The sequence below is a fragment of the Mustela nigripes genome, chromosome 8 (assembly GCF_022355385.1).
Source record: "Mustela nigripes isolate SB6536 chromosome 8, MUSNIG.SB6536, whole genome shotgun sequence".
In the NCBI taxonomy this organism is placed as follows: domain Eukaryota; kingdom Metazoa; phylum Chordata; class Mammalia; order Carnivora; family Mustelidae; genus Mustela; species Mustela nigripes.
The window spans coordinates 74,225,529-74,230,622 of record NC_081564.1 but is presented as its reverse complement, the minus strand read 5'-3'; the positions used below and the strand labels follow the sequence as shown (position 1 = coordinate 74,230,622).

The 5,094-nt window shown below is 55.0% G+C and overlaps 1 protein-coding gene across 1 annotated transcript in view; it reads left to right on the top strand.

Moving 5' to 3' along the window:
* Positions 1 to 226: 226 nt before the first annotated feature.
* ATP8B1 (ATPase phospholipid transporting 8B1) overlaps positions 227 to 5,094 on the top strand; it is a 125,137-nt gene continuing 120,269 nt past the window's right edge. Inside the window, exon 1 of the mRNA XM_059409737.1 lies at positions 227 to 1,543. The gene's annotated coding sequence lies outside the window, so the exon portion shown is untranslated. The remainder of the gene's footprint in view (positions 1,544 to 5,094) is intronic.

Below are 5,094 nucleotides of genomic sequence, written 5' to 3'. Positions count from 1 at the left end.
TAGTGGGCTATTCTTTGAATATCCTCTCCACCCAACTCTGATCCCTGAAAGTGTGGCTCTCCCAGCCCCAAGTGCGGCATGGCCTCCTCAGAGAAGGCTTCCTTAAGCCCCCAGGTGGGCGTCTGAACTCTCAGGCCCAGGACCTGAAACCCTGATCTGCAGGTAACTAGATATTTATCTGCGAATTCTATTTTCCTTACTACACCTTAGGCAAACTTTTTTTTTTTTTTTTTTGACGATTTTATTTATTTATTTGACAGAGACACAGTGAGAAAGGGTACACAGTCCGGGCGAGGGGCAGAGGGAGAAGCAGGATTCCTGATGCGGGACTCGATCCCAAGACTTTGGGATCTTGACCTGAACCCATGGCAGAGGCTTAACGACTGAGCCACCCAGGCGCCCCGAAGCAAACTCTTCGATTCATCTTCGACTTTCCTCCATTCCCTCTAGAGACTCTTCCATTGTGGGTGAGCAGTAAACTTCTGCTGAACCGAGTTTCCAGTGTGCGGTACACACTGTTGAGGAGGCAAGATTCACAAGCCCAGACACCAGCCCGGAGACCACGCACGCGAGTCCCCAATTTCCAGCTACGGCGTGCCATTTCACCTGCTGCAGCTCGGCTGCTTAGACCCCAACCCCTAAGGGCGAAGGAGGTCGGTCCCCGCAGAAGGCCTCCAGAATAAGTTTCTCCAGGTCTTTCGGTGTGGTCCCTTTCCCCACCCTCCGCGCGGTGAACCGCGACGCGCGTTGGGTGACCGGTCCTGGAACGTGACTTGGCGTCGAGAGTGTACGGCTCGCCTTACCGAGGGAGGTCAGGTCCCAGGCAGGCCGCGGCCCGGCCAGCTTTACGGGCTGGCGCGGTCACCGACCCCGGGTGGCGGCCAGGCTGGCGGAGGGCGGCGGGAAAATGACGCGAGCCTGATGGGGCGGGGTGGCGAGCGCGGCCCCCAGGGAGGCGGGGGCGCGGGAGGAGCCGACAGCGACCGCAGCTGCCAGGTCGCGGGTCGGGCGAGGCCGGGGACGCGCTCCGGGGACGGCCGGGGTGCCCACCTGCCGCCAGCGCGCACGGAGGGCGCCAGGCAGGAGCTGGGCCTGGTGTGCCCGCCCAGGGGCTCCCCGTCCAGCCCCTCTCCGCCCCCGGGAGGGACAAAGGGAGGGCGGACGGCCGGGCCCGCCCCCAGCCCCAGCCCAGCCGCGGCTGCCGGAGAGAGACTGGAGGCACCACCCCAGAGCGGAGAAACCAGTTTGGCCGGTCCCGGGGTGCGAAGGGAAAAGGGCGGCCGCTGAGGACGGGCGCACGGACGCGGGGCGGGAGAAGGCGGGGGAGCCATTGGGGAGAGGCGAGAGCCAGAGGAGCCGCCACCAAGTGGACACGCTTCCCGGGGCCCAGAGCCAGCCCCCGTGCGCCATGAAGCGCTAGCGCGGCCGCCGGGGCTGGGGCCAGGCGGTGGCGGTGGCGGTGGCGGCGGCGGCCAGGTGCGCAGCGAGCGCGCGGAGGGACGCGCCCCCGGCGGATGTCCCAGCTCGGGCCAGAGAGCGCCAGGTAAGGAGGGGCGCGGCGCCCCCAAAGTTCCCCACCCGGGGGATCCCGCGGTGTCCCACAGGTCCTCTGGCCGCCCCGGAGCGGGTGGACTCCCGGGATCCGGGATGCGGTGGCCCCAGCTGTCCGCGCCCTCCGGCTCCGGAGCCCACAGGGTGGGATTCAGGTGGGGGCTGTAGGAAACTTGGCGGCCTCGGGGATGGAGAGGTACAGCTGGCCGGACGGGCAGCTCCCAGGAGACGTCCAGGACGTTTCACCTGCCGGGAGGAGAGGGAACTCGCAGGTGGCGTTTGGGTTGTTTGCGTTTGCCACGCACATGTCTGGGGTTAAGCTTTAAGGGGCGAGCCAGGCAGGCTTTGCAGGCCCTTGAGGGGAGAGCCGCTGGTTTTCCTGCCGTGTCTGCCGCGCCTCTGGAAGTCTCCCGTGGCCAAGTTCTGTTGGGGCCCCCTTTGGGAGCCGATGCCAACGTGTCTGAAAAAGACCTTAGGACCTCATGTACCAGGCGCACCTGCGGGGAGGGATGGAGGGCGCCTGCTGCAGGGCCAGGGACGCGCCTGGCATCTTTCGTGAGCTTTAACGCAGGTCGGGAGGTGATGGGGAAGAGGGACACTTTTCCCGGTGATGGTAGGGTCGTCTCAGCCAACTCCGGTGGCACCGCCACAGGCCATTCCTTCCCTTCCCAGTATGATGCCGGGCGCTGTCACTTCGCGGCTGTGCGTGCGGAGCGGCAGCTTGTCGCCGCGGAGGTTGCAGAGAATGGCGAGTGTTTCAACCCTCCGCTTCCCCCACACACCCCCCAGGGAAAGAAGAGCTTTCACTTGTCCGCTCCGCTTCTCCGAGGGGTCGTGCGCGTCGGGTCCCGGAACGCGGCTGGGGAGGCGGATTGGCCACAGCTGTAGGGGGAGGACGAGAGCGCGGAGGGGATGCGGAACGCGGGAGGGGAGTTGACACGCGCGGGTCTGGGGCCCCTGGGCGGCATTTCCGCCCCGCGAGTGCCCCCCAATCCCACCTGACCCCTCCCGCCTGCCCGCGGTGCCCGCCCCGGCCGAGTCCATGTCCTCGTTCAGCGCCCGCCGCCGCCGGGCTCCCTTCCCAGAAACTGCCCGCCCCGTTGGCGTGAGAAAAGATTCTCTCCCATCTTCCTGGTTGCGTTGCCTTCGGATTTCTGCCTCGACTCCTTGAGCATTGCAGGAGACCGCACCGGCGACGAGCCTGGAGATCGCCAGGCACGCAGTAGGCTATGGGTGAAGCCTGACTGCTTTTAGGCACAAAAACTGAAAATGTGTGATAAAATCTCCAGGGATGGTGAATACTAGAGTGTATAAAAAAGAGAAAGCACAAAATGTGAATTTTCACGGTCTCCAGAGCACTTTGGTGTTAGACCTAAAATGCCATTCGTTAATGTGGGCCTATTGGGGAAGGCTTTCTGTGAACGTCCTATAAATACTTTCACCGTGCCAAAGATAATGAATGCTTATTAGCTGGTTCCTTTCTGGGGGAGAAGTCTGCCTGCAATTACTCTCAGAATTTTCTTAATGACTTTCATTATGTGCTGGAGGCTTCCTTGTTGTAATTTTAGGTAAGAAACCTTAACCACTTTCTTCTTTTGCCGCTTGCTGGTGGCTGTGCTTTGGTGATTCTTGTCTGTTAAGGCCAAATAAGGCTCTTGCGGCCTGATACTGCTGAAAGTACATGGCCATCTGTGTGAGAGCAGCTCTGGCTGTTGTCAAGCTTTGCTTCTGGCTTTTAAGGAAAATGCATGCCAGGGTGCACTTGTTCTTGGTAGTGATGGACCTAGAAGATTTTTTTCTCTTTAATTTTGTTTTTAAGGGACCCCTGGGTGGCTCAATGGGCTAATCCTCTGCCTTCGGCTAGTGATCTCCGGGTCTTGAGATGGAGCCCACATCAGGCTCTCTGCTCAGCAGGGAGCCTGCTTCCTTCTCTCTCTCTCTCTCTCTCTCTCTCTCTCTGCCTGCCTCTCTGCCTACTTGTAATCTCTCTGTCAGATAAATAAATAAAATCTTTAAAAAATTTTTTTGTTTTTAAATTGAGACTTTATTTTTTAAAAAGTTTTTTTTTTTTTGAAAGATTTTATTTGAGAGAGATAGAGAGTACAAGCAGGGGGAGCAGCAGGCAGAGGGAGTGGGAGAAGCAGGCTCCCCACTGAGCAGGGAGCCCTGTGGGGCTCCATCCTAGGACCCTGAGATCACAACCTAAGCAGAGGCAGATGCTTAACTACAGATCCACGCAGGTGCCCCTAAACTGAGACTTAAAAATAATGCTCAGCATGGAGCCTGCTTGTCACTTCTCCTTCTGTTCCCCTTCCCCACCACTTGTGCTTTTCTCTCAAATGAATAAATAGTCTTTAAAAATGATTTGGTAAAGCAAATGGCTTAACAAAAAAGTCTGCAGACTTAAGGCTCCATGTTTGGCCTGGATTTCAGTCTTGGGGATCTTAGCATTCATGGATGGATCACCTCCTGCTGTGAGGTGTTTCCCTGCCTAACTTTCCTTCCTTCATCTTCCTAAAGCAAGGAGTAGTGGAAAACCTGTGGATTTAGATTCCCACAGGATTTCATTCAGTTCGTTTACTTATTTTAAGTTGTATTTCTTATAATTTTTTATTATATTTACTTTTATTTTTGTTTGCTTATTTATTTTTACCGATTTTCTTTCTTTATGAGAGATGGAGAGAGACAGGGAGGCAGAGGGAGAAGGAGAGGAAAAAGCAGTCTCCGCACGGAGCAGAGAGCTTGATGCGGGACTCAGTCCCAGGACCCTGGGATCGTGACCTGAGCTGAAAGCAGATGCTTAACAGACTGAGCCACCTAGGCGCCCTGCATTTACTTTTTAAATTGTCTAAACTTAGATAAATTCCTAAATTTTCTGAACCTCAATTTACCCCCCAAAAAGTTATTATCAACTTCCTTTGGTTGTTGTTGAGAGAATTAGTGAGAGAACAGGTGAATGTCCCTTAAACATAGTAGGTGTTCTTATGTTCTTTCTTCATTAAACTGCTATTTTAAAAATAGTATAATGCCCAGATGTTTGATGTATTTTTTAAAAAGATTTTATTTATCTGACAGCACAAGCAGGTGGGAAAGGCAGAGGAAGAGACTCTGCAGGCTTCCCACTAAGCAGGGAGCCCAGTGCAGGTCTCAATCCTAGGACCCTGGGATCAAGACCTGAGCCCAGGCAGATGCTTAACCAACTGAGCCACCCAGGTGCCTGTTCAGTGTATTTTTAGTATTTTATTGCTTTGCTGGTTTGAATTCCTTTTCATAAACAACATTCAAGAAATCCAGGTGATCCTTATAACTCTAGCGAGATTTGAATCTATTATTTGTTTTCTCTTATGAATGCAGAGGTACTTGCTTTTTAGTTACTAGAACAAGTTTTGTGGGGTCCATCCATGTCACGTATGTCTAAAGAAAGGTGTTTTTTTTTTAAGATTTTTAATTTTTATTTATTTATTTGAGAGAGAGACAGTGAGAGAGAGCATGAGCGAGGAGAAGGTCAGAGAGAGAAGCAGACTCCCCGTGGAGCTGGGAGCC